The sequence below is a fragment of the Heloderma suspectum genome, chromosome 14, assembly GCF_057233095.1.
Source record: "Heloderma suspectum isolate Gila_16-S chromosome 14, 16-S_ref, whole genome shotgun sequence".
Lineage (NCBI taxonomy): Eukaryota > Metazoa > Chordata > Lepidosauria > Squamata > Helodermatidae > Heloderma > Heloderma suspectum.
Genome location: NC_139471.1, coordinates 13,743,216 through 13,759,314, shown reverse-complemented (window position 1 = coordinate 13,759,314; position 16,099 = coordinate 13,743,216). Strand labels below are relative to the sequence as shown.

At 47.1% G+C, this 16,099-nt stretch overlaps 1 protein-coding gene across 1 annotated transcript in view; it reads left to right on the top strand.

Annotated features, from left to right (window-relative positions):
- The window catches only part of WHRN (whirlin), a 132,463-nt gene that overhangs the window by 36,135 nt on the left and 80,229 nt on the right, over window positions 1-16,099 (top strand). The window lies entirely within an intron of this gene.

Here is a 16,099-nt window from a genome sequence, read left to right as displayed (position 1 = left end):
AGGAAATTTGCTTAAATCATAGTAGACTTGACAGATAATTAAATTATTGCATTTTGAAGAGATCAATAGCCTTCTGAAATCTCTCTAACACCTCTCCTTTTTGGCTCTCATTCCTCCTAATTGGGCATCCTGGCTGTTATAATCTAGCAAAATGCCTGCTACCATGCCAGTGAGGTTGTGGGGTTCAGGGGCCAGGTTGTATGCTGGAAGGACCCCTGATTGGGGGAATGCAGTACATTATTCTACACACAGGTTCATGATGCCCGTCTGCAGGATCTCTGGTGGTGAAAATCTGGGCTCCTAATGTCAGGGGTGGCAGTTTCCCCTTCTTTACCCATGTGTCTCTGCACACCTAGGCTGAATCGACACATGGCAGTGTTACCATTATCATAGTGCAATGATAACTACTGGTGCACATGACCCAGTTCATCATTTTCCCTATAGGAGTTAATTGTCACATAGGGACAAAACAGATGACTTACTGGTGATGAGTGGTATAGAATCATAGAATAGTAGGGTTGGAAGGGGCCTACAAGGCCATCGAGTCCAACCCCCTGCTCAATGCAGGAATCCAGGTCAGACGTCAGAGCATCCCTGACAGATGGCTGTCCAGCCTCGTCTTGAATGCCTCCAGTGTGGGAGAGCCCACCGCCTCCAGAGGGAATTGGTTACCATTATCATAGTGCAATGATAACTACTGGTGCACATGACCCAGTTCATCATTTTCCCCGTAGGAGTTAATTGTCACATAGGGACAAAACAGATGACTTACTGGTGATGAGTGGTATAGAATCATAGAATAGTAGGGTTGGAAGGGGCCTACAAGGCCATCGAGTCCAACCCCCTGCTCAATGCAGGAATCCAGGTCAGAGCATCCCTGACAGATGGCTGTCCAGCCTCATCTTGAATGCCTCCAGTGTGGGAGAGCCCACCACCTCCAGAGGGAATTGGTTCCATTCTCGTACTGCTCTAACAGTCAGGAAGTTTTTCCTGATGTTCAGCTGGAATCTGGCTTCCTGTCACTTGAGCCCATTATTCCATGTCCTGCACACTTTGGGCTATTTTTACTCTGGGCTTGAGAATATTCCAGGGAGGAGGGAGCTGTTTTGATGGCAATATGTATTACTTTGCTTATTTTAAAATGTGGTAAGCCAGCCCTCCTGTTCATTCTGCTGAGTAGGGCACTGGCCAGCTGCCCGAAGGTCCTACTGCTGCTGCCAGGGATACATGAACAGTTCTCCCACCATCTTTATTGATGTTTTCAGCAGAAAGATGACAATTAAATAAACGGGACTGGCAAAACAATAAACGTTGCAAACTGAAATCCATCTGTATCAGTCAACCATCTGTATCATTGGGAAGATCCGATTCACAAAATAAAATATTCAGTTCAACAGAGACCACAGATGGTGAACGTTTGAAAGAAAACAAGAGAAAGAAAAGAGGAAATCACTCCTTCTAATAGCAAACTCAGCTGGTCAGTGCTGACAGGACTGTAGCCAAAATGGGGGCCACTGACAAACAAGAGGGAAATATCATCAGCATGGTTGGGGAACCCCAAGGATTACAGAAGTACCCCCAAAAAAGCTTTTTGGGGGGGAATCTGCAGGGAGCAGGTCTAAAACCCAGAATGCTTTCTAACTGCTGGGGGGAGAGAAACAATGAAAGATGGGGTGGAATGGAATGGAACAGAGTATCATGGAATAGAGCAAGGCTGGCTGGAACACTGAAGAGCAATAGAATAGAATAGAATAGAATAGAATAGAATAGAATAGAATAGAATAGAATAGAATAGAATAGAGCAAGGCTGGCTGGAACACTGAACACTGCTGGCACTCCACACTGCAACATTTTGTTGCAGCTCGCTACATGCATTTTCAATCAAAGGGGCCTCCCACAGCTTGCTTGCTTGCTTTATTTATTTATTTATTTATTTATTACATTTATATCCTGCCTTTTCCCCCTTTTTAAGGAACCCAAGGTGACATACATAATCCTCCTCCTCTACATTTTATTCCGGCAACAACAACCCTGTGAGGTAGGTTGTGCTGAGAGTCTGTTACTGGCCCAAAGTCACCCAGTGAGCTTCCATGGCCAAGTTGGGATTAGAACCTGGATCTCCCAAATCCCAGTCCAACACTTACTTACTTACTTACTTACTTACTTTATTAATTTCATTGCTTTACTGCCCAATAGCCGAAGCTCTCTGGGTGGTTCACAAAAATTAAAACCAAAGAGCACACAATAAAACAATACAAAATATATAAAACATTGAAACCACAGTATAACAGTACAACCAGAATCAAACCTAGCAGCAATGCAGAGATTTAAAATACAGATTTAAAATAGCAAAGATAAAAGTCTAGAAAGCTAAAATGCTAAAATGCCTGGGAAAATAAAAAGGTCTTCACCTGGCACTGGAAGGAATACAATGTAGGTGCCAGGCGAACCTCACTAGGGAGCTCATTCCACAGCTGGGGTGCCACAGCAGAAAAGGCCGTCCTCCTAGTAGCCACCCACCTCGCTTCCTTTGGCAGGGGCTCATGGAGCTTAGTGGTTAGGACTCTGAACTGCAGACCGGAAGGTCAGCAGGACAGCAGTTCGAGACCCGAGTGTTGTGTGATGGAGTGAGCTCCCGTCTTCAGTCCCAGCTTCTGCCAACCTAGCAGTTCGAAAGCAAGAAATTGAAAGTAGATAAATAGGTACCGCTTCGGCGGGAAAGGTAACAGCATTCCGTGCACCTCGGTGTTCAGTCATGCCGGCCACATGACCACGGAGGCATCTTCGGACAGCGCTGGCTCTTCGGCTTAGAAATGGAGATGAGCACCACACCCTAGAGTCGGACACGACTGGTTGGGGACACTTTTACCTTTACCTTTACATTGAGAAGGATCCCTGAAGATGATCTTACGGTCTGGGCAGGCATATATGGGAGGAGGTGATCCTTCAGATAACCTGGTCCCAAGCCGTTTAGGGCCTTGAATGTTAATACCAGCACTTTGAATCAGACCCAGAAATGGATCGGTAGCCAGTGGAGCTGGAAAAGTACTGGCATAATATGAGCTCGTTGGCTAGTCCCAGTTAACAATTTAGCTGCCCTATTTTGGACCAGGTCACACTTTTCATCCCAACATGCTTTCTGGACCAAGCTAAGGGGCTTTCTCTTGGAATCAGCAAAATGCCTTGACAGCTCATCTGTTACATCATCTTGGTGCCTCCCAGGCTTCCCACAGAACACACCAAGGGCGAACTTACACTGCTGGCAAAATCCTTAGAATGACAGCAGCATAAAACTGGAAGGGTCTTCGTAGGGCATCTAGTCCATCCCCCTGTTCGATCCAAGAAATCTAGAGCCATCCAGTGGTGGCTGGTGGTTCCAATTTCGATGGTGCTTCAGGTTTCAGTCAGAACCAGCCAGAATTCTAAAGAAGCTATCCAAGATGCTGAAACTATTATGGGGATATGGGTCAGCAACTTGGATAGCTCCTTTGGAGGTCTGGCTGGTTCTGACTGAAACCCAGAATGAATTCACAGCCCCACCGAAATTGGAGCCACCAGCTTCTGGCAGCAGTGGTCCAGGCTCTCCAGCAAAAGTCTTTTCCACCTGCTACCTGGATCTTTTAACTGGCAATGCCCGGGACTGAACCCAGGACCTTCTGCATACAATGCGTGTGCCCTGCCCCTGAGCTGTGGTCCTGTCCCATACACTCTCCTGCGGTTCTATCAGCTCTCCTACCAGCATATTTACTGTTACTAGATTCTGCTTGCCAGGCCCACAGCCTGCATCAAGGGTAGGCATGGTTGGGCACCTGCCGAAGACCCATGCCTCCACAGGGGCCCACTGACAAGGACCCCCTGGTCTTCCTCTTCCTCTTCATCTGCCTTGTTCTCCTTCTCTTGTTCTGGCCCAGACAACGGTGGTGGTGGTGAGGAAGAAGAGGAGCAGGAAAGAGGAGAAGCAGGAGAAGGAGATGTCACTGCCTATTTATTCACTGGTTCTCTGCCTGTCAAGCAAGCAGGTGGTGGCAATGATGAGAAAGAGGTGGAGGCAGAGCTGTGCGCAAATGTCCTCTTGAAATTCTCCAGCTGACTTAAGGGCAGAGAAATTTGGGGGACAATTTCACTGAATTTCACTCCTCCAGGGAAGGAGAAATTCTCCACAGTTTCTCCCAGGTAAGGCTCCCCATTGGCAGGGCTTGTAGCACAGCTTCTTTCTTCTTTCCTAAGGGTTTTTTTTTTGGGGGGGGGTCTTCGTGCTGCAACAGCATCAACTCTCTTGGCAGGCTGTTCCACAGTTTGCAGTTGCATCCAGCACAATGCAGGTGGGGGCAGTGTGGTGTCCAGCTCCAGGGATGAGGTGGAGTTCATGCTCTGCCAAAATCCGTCCTCCAATTTCCCAAAAGTTTTCTCTCCCGATTCTCTTCCATTGTTCTGCCTCATTCTCAGGTCAGCCTGTAATTTATGTTGAACTGCTTTTTGTGGGGGTTTTGAACTTCATCACAGCCAGCCTCCCAGGCTGCCTGCACACTCTGATCTGAAAAAGGCCCTATGGGACGAATTACCCCATGACCCCTTCTACTGGGCTTCAACTGAAGTGTGGGAAGCTGAGGAGAGATGATTGTACGATGAAAAACAGGACACTTGTGCTCAGTCCTCCACCACCTCCTAAGCACGGTAAGCCCCCAAAACCCAACCCCAACCCAGGAGAATTTCTCTGAAAATTCTTCACCATTGAATTTCTTTTCGAAAGCCATTTCTCTTCTATCAGATTGAATGGCTGGGAAAAAATGGCTGGGAAAAAATGTAGGAGAAATTTCTGGCACAGCGCTAGGAGAAGGAGCAGTTGCAGGTGGTGACCATGGTGGTGAGAAGGTAGACTCACTGAGGGAAGGGGCCCATTGGTGTCATCCACAAAAACCCAGAGCTGGTACTTCCAGGGCCAGCCCAGCCATGAGGCAAAGTAAGTCATCTGCCTCAGGTGGTGCCTGCTGGGGAGGATGGGGAGCAACTGCAGGGTGACCTTTTCTTTGCTCCCTAAGGTAGCCTCCTGTCCTCAGGTGTGGTGGAGGATGCTGTTGTGCAACAAGTGTTGAAGCATCACAGCTGCCAGTCCAGTTGGATTCGATATATGGAGCGGGAGGGCATGCCATCTTGTCCTTCACTTCAGGCAGGAAAATTAACTCGGGCCAGACCTAATGCTTCCTTGGTATGTTAGCAGTAAAAGACCCCTGGCTGGAGGACTCCACATCATTACCCTTGTAGTTAGCCAGAAACTGCCCCCAACAGATCCATTCGCATCCTTTTCTTCTTTTCTTTTTTTTGCAGTTTAGAAGCCAAAAGAGATGAGCTCAGAAGATGGGGAAGGGGGGAATTGGAAGGGTTGATGGCTGCTATATTTGCTCAGGGCGATGTATCTGACACAGTAGAGAAATGTTCTGGGGTCTAGGTGAAATTGCTGCTCTTCCATTTTGGCCTTCTTCTCCTTTAGCAATTGTTCTCTAAGGATATGGAGCACACTGTTCACTGGGTAAGAAAATGAACAGCAGATGTGTCCATTAGTTCTTCTTTTCTTTGTCCACCTTGACAAGTAAAGTATGTTTCTTGCCTTGCCATCACTCTCAGCTGTTCCCTAGTTATCAGTGACTAAAATAGAATCAACAGGAAGTAAGTCGGGGGGCACACAGAGAGAGAGAGAGAGAGATGAATGCAGACAAAGGAGGACATCAGTTGACAACGGATACAGCTCTGCCTAGGTCCTGCATTTGGCTCCTTTTGTCTTGAACCACAAGGCATGAGAGTGGTTGTTCAATCAGATGCGTATCTCTCTCCCTCTAATGTCAAACTCAGATGGTAAGTGCCAACAGCAATGTAGTCAAAATAGGGCCACAGGATGGGCAAATCAGCATATTCAGAGAAAACCCAAGGTTTGCAGAAGTACAAAAAACAATAAAAATAAGGGGAAAATACTGAAGAGGGCAAGGAACAAACAGCCCATTGAGGTCTGAGCATGCTTGGTGGGGGCAGAATGTTGTAGAAGCTAGTAGCTAATGTGACTGGTGAGTGGAAAGTGGGTCACCAGAGGTGGAGCCAAGAACACCTAGCTTGCTACACAACCCTCACAAGTGTAGCCACACAAGTCTTTGTTTACACAGTTCAACCCACCAACCCCACCTCCCAGATATTTCTCCAGAGTAAGAACACAGAGAATACAATTTCCAGTGGAGCCCACTTCTCCAAAATTGAAAGCAAAGGGGTGTGGGAGAGCAAGAAACCCATTCCACACACTGGCAAACTGAGGCAGCAGGCAATTAGAGCCAATGGCCTGGTTCATGGCTCGTCATGTCTCACAAACCCGGCGAGGGTGGTTTGTTGGTGTGGTTAGCAAACCACCAAACCCCGTGGCTTGTTTCAGGATTGTGGGTGGTTTGTTAACCATGCCAACAACCCACCGGGTTCGCATGACATGACAAGCCATGGTGCACCCCTGCTGTGGCTTGCATATGCAAAATGGCAGCCTGTGCATGTCACGGAGCCCTGTGTGAATGAGCCCAGAGTGACCTGATGTGACATGCAGACAGTCCCAATGACTGCAAGAGAGAGTTTGGGCATGGCCCAGCAAGCATTAAACTGAGGAATTTAGGCAGGAATATGTGTTCTAAGGCATTAATTTGCACCACCAAAAGGAAGGAAAGGATTTTTAAGCCCACATGTTCACAACGTGACTGAGATGGCAGTATGCCTATGCTGAGATGGCAATACGCTGACTATACAGCAAAATAAAATGGTACTCAATGAGATTCATTAGTTGAGCCAAACAAAATGGAGGCCAAAACCAGGCCCGAATTTACAAACAGTTCAATGCAGAAATGCCCCACACCTGACAAATTTATCCAGAGTAACAACACAGAAAAAGCAATTTGTGGCAGAGCCCACTTCTACAAGAAAGCCATTTGACACACAGGCAAACGGAGGCAGCAGGCAATTAGAGTCAATGATTGCAAGAGAGGGATATAAGCCACTTTAAGCCATTTTATGATTTTTCCAGGTTCCCAAATGCATTATAAGCCATTTATGATCTATCTGGATTAACACATGCACTATTGGCCAGTTTATGATTTATCTAAATTCCCAAATGCATTATAAGCCATTTTATGACTTCTCTGGACTAGCACATGCATTATAAGCCATTTTATGATTCCTCCGGACTAGCACATGCATTATAAGCCATTTTATGATTTCTCCGGACTAGCACATGCATTATAAGCCATTTTATGACTTCTCAGGACTAGCACATGCATTATAAGCCATTTTATGATTTCTCCAGACTAGCACATGCATTATAAGCCATTTTATGATTTCTCCGGACTAGCACATGCATTATAAGCCATTTTATGATTTCTACAGACTAACACGTGCGTTATAAGACAGTTTGTGATTTTTCCATTCTCACACATGAACTATAAGCTAGTTTGTGCCCTTTTCCATTTATCTCACAAAAATATCAGCTAGACTCACCAGTTGATTATATACCCCTGTCCCCCACCCTGCTGAAATTAATTTACATACCAGGATCGTCCTGGGCTGGGCTGGCTCCTCAAAGTGAATGGAGAAATAGCAAGCAAGCAAACAAGCAAATTATCTCTCTCTCTCTCTCATTCTCCTTTTCCACCACTTTTCCAGCTTTGATTGCCTGGCTTGGCTCAGCCAGTAAGCTAGGTAGCATTGGCCCCATGGGCGACTAACCCGTCACACAGAAGATCCCTTCCCTTGCAGAGGGATGGTTCTTCTCTGATTGGCTATAATTTTCTATAATTATGTATATATGTGTGTGTGTGTGTGTGTGTATAAATTTGCCCTAAGGCAGCTGAATACACCCCACCACTGGCAACCTCAAAAAGCCTTTCCCCTGTGAGGAAAGGCCTTGCACATGCACATACATGAATGTCAGGGTGGAGACTGAGCCAATAGAGACCCAGAGCTGTTCTGATTCTGAGAAGGAACAGTGATCCATGGGAGAGGAGCTCGCTCATCTCTCACCAGCACAGCAGCTGGCAGAGATTCCTCCTGGCAGCATTCCTGGGAGAGATAGTGACCCTGGCAGTGAGAGAGCACTGGAGGAAAGCTTGCTGGACGCTCGGCACAGATGCAGGGAGCGGCGACAGATGGAGGGCGCCGAAAGGAGGCACTCTGCTCATTTGGCCCTAAAACAGCGGTCACATCCCGAGGACCCAAGGGTAAGAGGGAGGATCTCTCCATAGCCCATAAGTTCAGAGTCTTCCTGCACTTCTCCCTCAAATGGGGACCAACTGCCTTGCCTGGAGCTTAGGCTACTCTGCTATCTATCCCCAGTGCACCTCCTTGCTTAGTCGCTAGTGATTAGTATCTGAAAGAGTCATAAAGGAATAAAGCCTTGGAAAGAATCCTCGTCATCTGTGTCCTGAGTTGGCTATTGGAGGGGACTGTAAGAGGCAGCAAGGGCGCTCCTGAGAATGCACAGTTTAAAAAAAGAAGTTGTCAGACTGAGAAAGAAAACTCTCGATGCAGTGGCAGCAGAAAGAGGAGGAGCAGGAGAAGAAGGAGAGCAGCCGGCTTCCAGAAAGGAAAGCCTGTGGCAGCACGGCAAAACATTTTTTTAAAAAGAAAGGAAATAAAGATCGGGCAGGGGGAGGGGCAGTGGAAATTGAATGGAGTATCATGGAAGAGGGCATGTCTAGCTGGCTAGAAATAGGTCCACCTCACACTTTGTTGTAGATCATGTGTGTAACCTGTGGCCCACCAGAAGTTTCTGGGTTTGAACTTGCACCATACGCAGCCAGCAGAGCCAATATCTAGGAATCATGGCAGTTAGGAGTCGAAAAATATCTGGAGAGCTACAGGCTCCCCACCCCTGATTTACACTCTCAGTCAGGAGATGGTTATGATGGCCTTCTTGAGGGGAGAATGTTTTGTAAAAGAGCCTCATTTTTTTTAATGGCCTTCGCATACCACCTTGCCAATACACAGCCATCTCAAGCCCCTTTCATCAGCATGCCTAATTATGTTCTTAAATGCAACGTTCTCTGACAGATAAGCCTCATTGATTCAGAAACGATTCCTGTGCATTTAGATGCTTGCTTAAGTGTTCTGTTGAGAATGGGACAATGAAATGCACTCATTCCCATGAAACTGGCATCATGGATAATAGCACTTCCTGTAACGAGAGAGAGATTTGCACCTCTGCCACCACCACCCCCAGTTATGTAGTGTTATGTGCATCCCACATCCATGAGCTACAAAACATTCCGGGGACAGATGTTCTCTTTCAGGCAGCCGAAGAAACTGCTGAAGAAACCGTCAAGCCTAGTTGGAGCTGTGCTAGGAGACTGGAAGAGGGGAGGTTCCAGAAGTGTGGTCAGACAGGTCCAGGGTCAGATCTAGGATAGGCAGAACCAAGAAATTGACAGCATTGTGGACAGCTCCAAGCTGGCTGGAAACCAGACAAGTTTATCTGTTGCTGTAACAGCTAGCAGACTCAGAATGGGTCTTAAATAGGGTTTTGGCTTCTTTTAAGTCTGGGTTCTCCAGTGTGGGGCCCATGAGCGCCAGTGTGCCCACAGACACCTCCTTTGGTGCCCACCAGGTTTTTGCCCTGCCTTATTTTATTTCTTAAGCGCTAAAAAAAAAAAACGGGGGGGGGGGGAGACTGGCATGCTGCAAAGTGAGATGCTGCCCTCCAGTGCCATCTTTATTGGGGTTAAAAATAATGGCTTTGTCTTTTGGAGCTCAGACCCCCCACCTCTGCCTTGTACTTAAGTTTTTGGACACGTTACTTCTCATTTAATCTCAACAGTTTGCCTTCTGGGAAATGAGTGTTTAGTGACTGGACCTGCCCCCCCCCCCATGGCAGCTACTTTGTGACAGAATACACAGCACCCTTCTGTAATTCCAAATGTTCCTACCAACCAAAAGGGCAGGGGACTCCTGGTTGAGGTTGTTAACTCTGCTCTCACATACACACTGAATGAGATCATCTCCTGCCTGCTCTAGAAGCTTTTGACTGCAATGACATGGAGGCGACTGCAGTGTGATGGTGACTTTGGAGCTGGAGACCTTCAGGTCTGAGGGTGGTAATGTGGCCTCCTGCAGATGGGCTTTTCTGGGGAAGAGGGATCTGAAGATGTAGTGATCTGAAGATGTGGGAACCTTGAAATGTGCTTCTGGAGGCCAGTTGCTCTTTCTGGTCTGAAATCTTCTCTATATTGGAGGCCTCTTTCCGTGAGGAGGGGGAATTGGAGCACTGGATCCTGACAGCGGCGCCATCAGGCTTTGGCTTGCTTTGGTGAAGGGAGCACTGGAGACGCGTAGTGTTATTGTGATGCTGAATTTATTTACGTATGAACAAGTTGGGCGCAAGTGAAGGCGAGCCAGCATGCACACTCCTAGCAGGCAGCAGATCTGCCGCTTCACATCTGATCTCCAGAGAGAGGCACCCTGTGCACAAAATGCCTCCACCCTTCATCCAACCCTCTGCCTTCCTTTCAGTTTCTGTCTCTCCCAAGAAGGCTTTGTTGCTCCACACTGGCGAGAGCTGCTGGGTCTGTGTGCAGCTCCCCCGGGTGGTGAACCACTGCATGGCGGGTGGCTGCTTCTCGGGGGAGTTCTTTCAGGCCATCGACTGACTCCGCCCACCCAGGCAAGCCACTGGACAGGAAGAAGTACACAAGAGCTTCCTGTTTCAGTTGAGTCAGATCAACTTAACCCAGTATTGCCTGCTTCAGCTAGCAATAGTTTTCTAATATCTCGGGCAGGAATTCTTCCATGCCCTGCTGGCTGCCTCAAATCCTTTAGATTCCTGCATTGAGTAGGGGGTTGGACTCGATGGCCTTGTAGGCCCCTTCCAACCCTGTTTTGTTTTTATTCAGTCATTAAGTCGTGTCCGACTCTTCGTGATCCCATGGACCATAGCACGCCAGGCCTTCCTGTCCTCCGCTCTCTACCGAAGTGTGCTCAAGTCCATATTCATTGCATCGGTGATGCTATCTAGCCATCTCATCCTCTGCCGTCCCCTTCTCCTTTTGCCTTCCATCTTTCCCAGCATCAGGGTCTTTTCCAGTGACTTTTTGCATTAGGTGGCCAAAATATTTGAGCTTCAGCTTCAGTATCTGTCCTTCCAATGAGCAGTCAGGGTTGATTTTAGGATGGACTGATTTGACTTCCTTGCAGTCCAGGGGACTCATAAGAGTCTTCTCCAGCACCACAGTTCGAAAGCATCAATTCTTCGGCGCTCAGCCTTCCTTATAGTCCAGCTCTCACAGCCATACATTGCTACTGGGAAAACCATAGCTTTGATTATATGAATCTTTGTCGGCAAGGTGATGTCTCTGCTTCTTACTATGCTGTCTAGGTTTGCCATAGCTTTCCTCCCAAGGAGCAAGTGTCTACTATTCTATAATTCTATGATTCTATGACCTAGAAGTGCCAGGGACTGAACCTGGGCCTTTCTGCATGCACAGCACAGACTCTGCCACTGAGCTATGACCACAACTCTCTGGTGCCTAGTAACTGAGGAAGGGTCTTTCAGGAGCTGCTATATCTGTATGCAGCCCCCCCATGTGATCAGCCACTGAACTGCACTTGGCAGGTTTTCAGTAAAGAATATCCTGGTCCTGACTCTACCCACCCAAGCTAGCTATTGGATCTTCCTAGACAGGAAGGGGTAAGAGAGGGTTTCCTGTTCCAGTCACTGGTGCAGGTAGGGCTTGACCTTGGGGCCTAGGTCCAGAGCCCTGCCGCCCAACACACACACCCCATGACCACGCAGAGAGAAGTAGATGAGGGGGGCGGTCTGACAGAGCCTGTCAGAACTTTAAAGGAGCTATCCAAGGTGGTTTGGCACCTTGGATAGCTCCTTTGGAGTTCTGGCTGCTTTTGACTGAAACCCAGAGCAGATTCACCACCCCATGACATCGGCACCGCCGGCTTCCACTGGCCAGTGGAAAACAGGCCCAGGGCACATGCTGGAGCCCACTAGGGCTGTGGTTGTTTGTCACAGCTTCCTTTTTTCATATATATATATATATATATATATGGTCAGCAGGTGGCCTGGGGGGCAAGCCCATGGCTACAGATGTTCATTTTACTATTTATACTTTAAAAATATACTGTCCATTTCTATCACAAAATGGTACTCGTTACCAAACAAATATGTTTAGCATCAGGACAGCAGGGGCAAAGTCCATTTTATTCCCATAGCCAGGATGGTATAATATAAGTGAGTCTGAAATGTGAGAGTGTACATGGTCAGCGTATTTCTTTCTGTTTTTATCAAGGTTGGCAAACAGTGGTTTTTGTTATTTTTTTCTGCCTGCCTGCCTGCCTGCCTGCCTGCCTGCCTGCCTTCCTTCCTTCCTTCCTTCCTTCCTTCCTTCCTTCCTTCCTCCTTCCTTCCTCTCTCTCTCTCTCTCTCTCTCTCTCTCTTCTTTTCTTTTCTTGGCACCAGCATATCAGAAATGATGTCAGCGGAAGCACTTTGGACAGCTCCTTTGGAGTTCTGACTGGTTCTGACTGAAACTCAGAGCGGATTCACCACCTCACTGACCTTGGAGCCACCAGTAGGGATGCTGGAGAAATTCAAGATGGACTAAAATGAGCTCAGATTTCTAAGAAGCTGACCTGCAGAATCTACTGCAGAGCAACCCCCTCGGGCAGCGTGGGGTCCGTGGACTTTCGGATGACTTTTTTACTTTCCCAATATCTACGCATATAAATTTGTAGGAAAGTACATAAGTTTCTGCTGAGGAAACATTGTATGGAATGGGGGACAATTTGCTAAATGTTACGTACTAAGGTAAATTCTGTAAATACTTACATACATACTTTCGTAATTATTTGTGTATTTTTCCGCATGACAAAAAAAAGAAATTGAATCCATCTGTGGACGGAGGGCAGAACAAAAGGCACCTGACAATCCATGAAACACAGACAGAATGGATTTTACATAGTCCGTACATCCCTAGCCACCAGCCTGCACTGAATGATGTCAAACATGGAATGGCGATGGGGGTGGGGAGAAGAGAGATGTTACTTCTCTGCTTCACAAGCATGGATAACTAAATGGATATCTACACATGGGTATCTAAAGACCATCCACCACCCAATAAGACCATTACATCCATGGTCTAAAATCCCTAGCTATACCACCATTTCCATTTGAGCCTTTGGTCTGAACTAGCATGGCTCTTGGACAAAATTGTAGTCTGTCCACAGCCTTTAACATGGTAGATAAGAATATCCACTATTCTCAGTGTGCCCTTGAATACTGGGGAAGAACAGTATCGCCCTCATGTCCAGCATGTGGGCTTCCCATTGGGGGATGCAGTTGGCCACAAACGGAAGCCGAATGCTAGGACTAGATGGACCTTTGGCCTGATCCAGTATGGCTCTTCTGATGTTCTCATGCTTCTATTGATATCTACAATCCTTACCCTGGGGATATGATGTTTCTCAGCTCCGCTCACCCCAGCTAATAACAGAGGGAATTGATGGATCAGTTTTCTCTGGCAATTAACTTCTCTGCCTATCACTGCAGGCTGAAGTAAGCAAGAAAACAGAGTTTGCAAGGGCTGGAACAGGAGGTTTTTTCCAGTGGAGACTGGTGGCTCTGACATCAGTGGGGCAGTGAATCCACTCCGGGTATCAGTCAGAACCAGTCAAAACTCTGAAGGAGCTATCCAAGGTGCTTTGGTCTGATCCAGCAGGACTCTTCTTATGTTCTTATGACAAGGAATCACCAGACATTGGGACCAGAAAATAGGGACAATGGGAGCTCTTCCAATCCATCTGAAGTAGGTACCCACAAGGGAAGGCCACCCCATGGCCAACTCCATGTGTGGATCAAAGCAGGCCTTGCAAACACAACTGTCCTTTATTGCTGCATAACAAGTCTGGGAAAAACTCCTATGAGCCACTGCAGCTTGTAAACTCTAGAGGTTGGAAACTCCGAAGTATAGCTCAAGGGGTCCAAAATGTGCCAACTTTGAACCACAGCACCCCTTGGCATACGTGACACTCCACTCCACCCTTACAAAGCTCCACCCCCTTGCTGGAAAAAGGTGGATCTTAAAGGACCAACCCCCTGGCCTGAACAGGGGCACTGGGTTATCCGCTCCTTATTTTGAGGACCAAGGTCATGACAGGAATATGCAAACAGGCCAGAAACAAGCCTTCTCAGCCTTCATGGACTCCATGCTTATGGTGATAAAAAGTGGGATCATGGGCAAGACACACCCAATGGGTCCCCTCCATCAGTGAGTCTGCCTTCTCACCACCATTGTCACCAGCTGCTATTGCTCCCCCTTGCTTGCTTGGCATGGAGGGAGCTGGTGAGCAAGTAGGTAATGGCATCTCCTGCTGCTTCTTCTCACCACCACTGTTGTCTGAGACAAAGTGAGAGGAAGGTGAACAAGCAGGTTACCAGAAACTCTCATCAGTGGGTCCCTTCTGGTCTGGGGACTCTCAACAGGTGCCCAACCATGCCTACTCTTGATGCCAGCCCTGTAGCATAGACCTCTGGCTGGTTTCAGAAGGAGATCTTCCACCACTGGAGGCCATCTAGCCCATGTGGGTCCTATTCTATTTGACAGTTGCCACCAAAACTCACTGTGCTCATGAGCGAGACTTGTTGTGTGAGCAGCAGTTGGGAGATACCCCAGGGTTACCTTCCTAACATTAATTTTCTTTTGCCAGGAAATGAGACATCCTGTCATTTGAGATGCACACTGGAAAGTCACAAGGACATCCAGATTTTGTGCCTGGCTGGAGCTCAAGGGCTGTCTTTCAGATGGAAGGGAGGGAGAGGAGGTTGGACATATTGTCAAAATTCTAACTTATGGACTAAGAATATCCACTATGTTCAGTGTACCCTTGAATACTGGGGAGGAATGGTATCACCCTCATGTCCTGTGTGTGGGCTTCCCATGGGGGGATACAGCTGGCCACAAACAGAAGCAGATGCTAGGACTAGAAGGACCTTTGGTCTGATCCAGTATGGCTCTTCTGATGTTCTCATGCTTCCATTGATATCTACAATCCTTACCCTGGGGCTATGATGTTTCTCAGCTCCGCTCACCCCAGCTAATAACAGAGGGAATTGATGGATCAGCTTTCTCTGGCAATTAACTTCTCTGCCTATCACTGCAGGTTGAAGTAAGCAAGAAAACAGAGTTTGCAAAGGCTGGAAGGTTTTTTCCCAGTGGCGGCTGGGGGCTCTGACGCCAGTGGGGCAATAAATCCACTCCGGATTCAATCCAATTCTTACTTCTAGACTAATAATTTTAGATCTCTCGCCCACACACATATCCTCCAATGTTTCACAGGAGAAAGCAATGACGCCCCTGTAACATTTCTATTGTCCACACAATGCTCAGTCCACACTGGGCTGTTTTGGGAGTCCTCCCTACCCTTTGGGGCTTTTCCTGCCATTTTTTCTTTTGTTGCATTTCTGCAAACTGTAGGCTCTGGTGAACCTGCTGATACCTTGTACATGGGTGCTGCTGTGTTGGCTACATAAACCCCGGCGCATCAGAATTTAGTCTGATTTTTATTTATTTATTTATTCATTCATTCATTCATTCATTTCATTTCTATACCACCCAATAGCCGAAGCTCTCTGGGCGATTCACAAAAATTGAAACGGATCCCAGTTAGTTTGATCCAGTGCCCTAGCCAGGACTTCACACTGGCTCATAAACAGTTATCTTTGATCTGATTAAAATCTAAGGACACTCCAACTGACTAGCAATCAGACTTGTACAAAAAGGAAAAATCTAAGCATGTCGGCGACAAAGTTTTAAAGCAACTGAATTTTACAGCCGATTACACTCATAGCACGTTATAAGACTAGCTGGAGATGAGTTCAATTGAGTTTTAGAAGTCAGATTGCTGCTTGAGTATCTTTTTAAATTGTAATAATATTTTTGGTCATATTATTTCCCCCCCAAAATACGTTTTGCTGATTCCTGTGGGATTTGTGCTTTCCGTATTGCGAATGAACTTTTTTTTAATTCCCGATTTATGATTTTTGAAATATTTTTGTGTAATGTGTTTGAAAAGAGCCATTTGT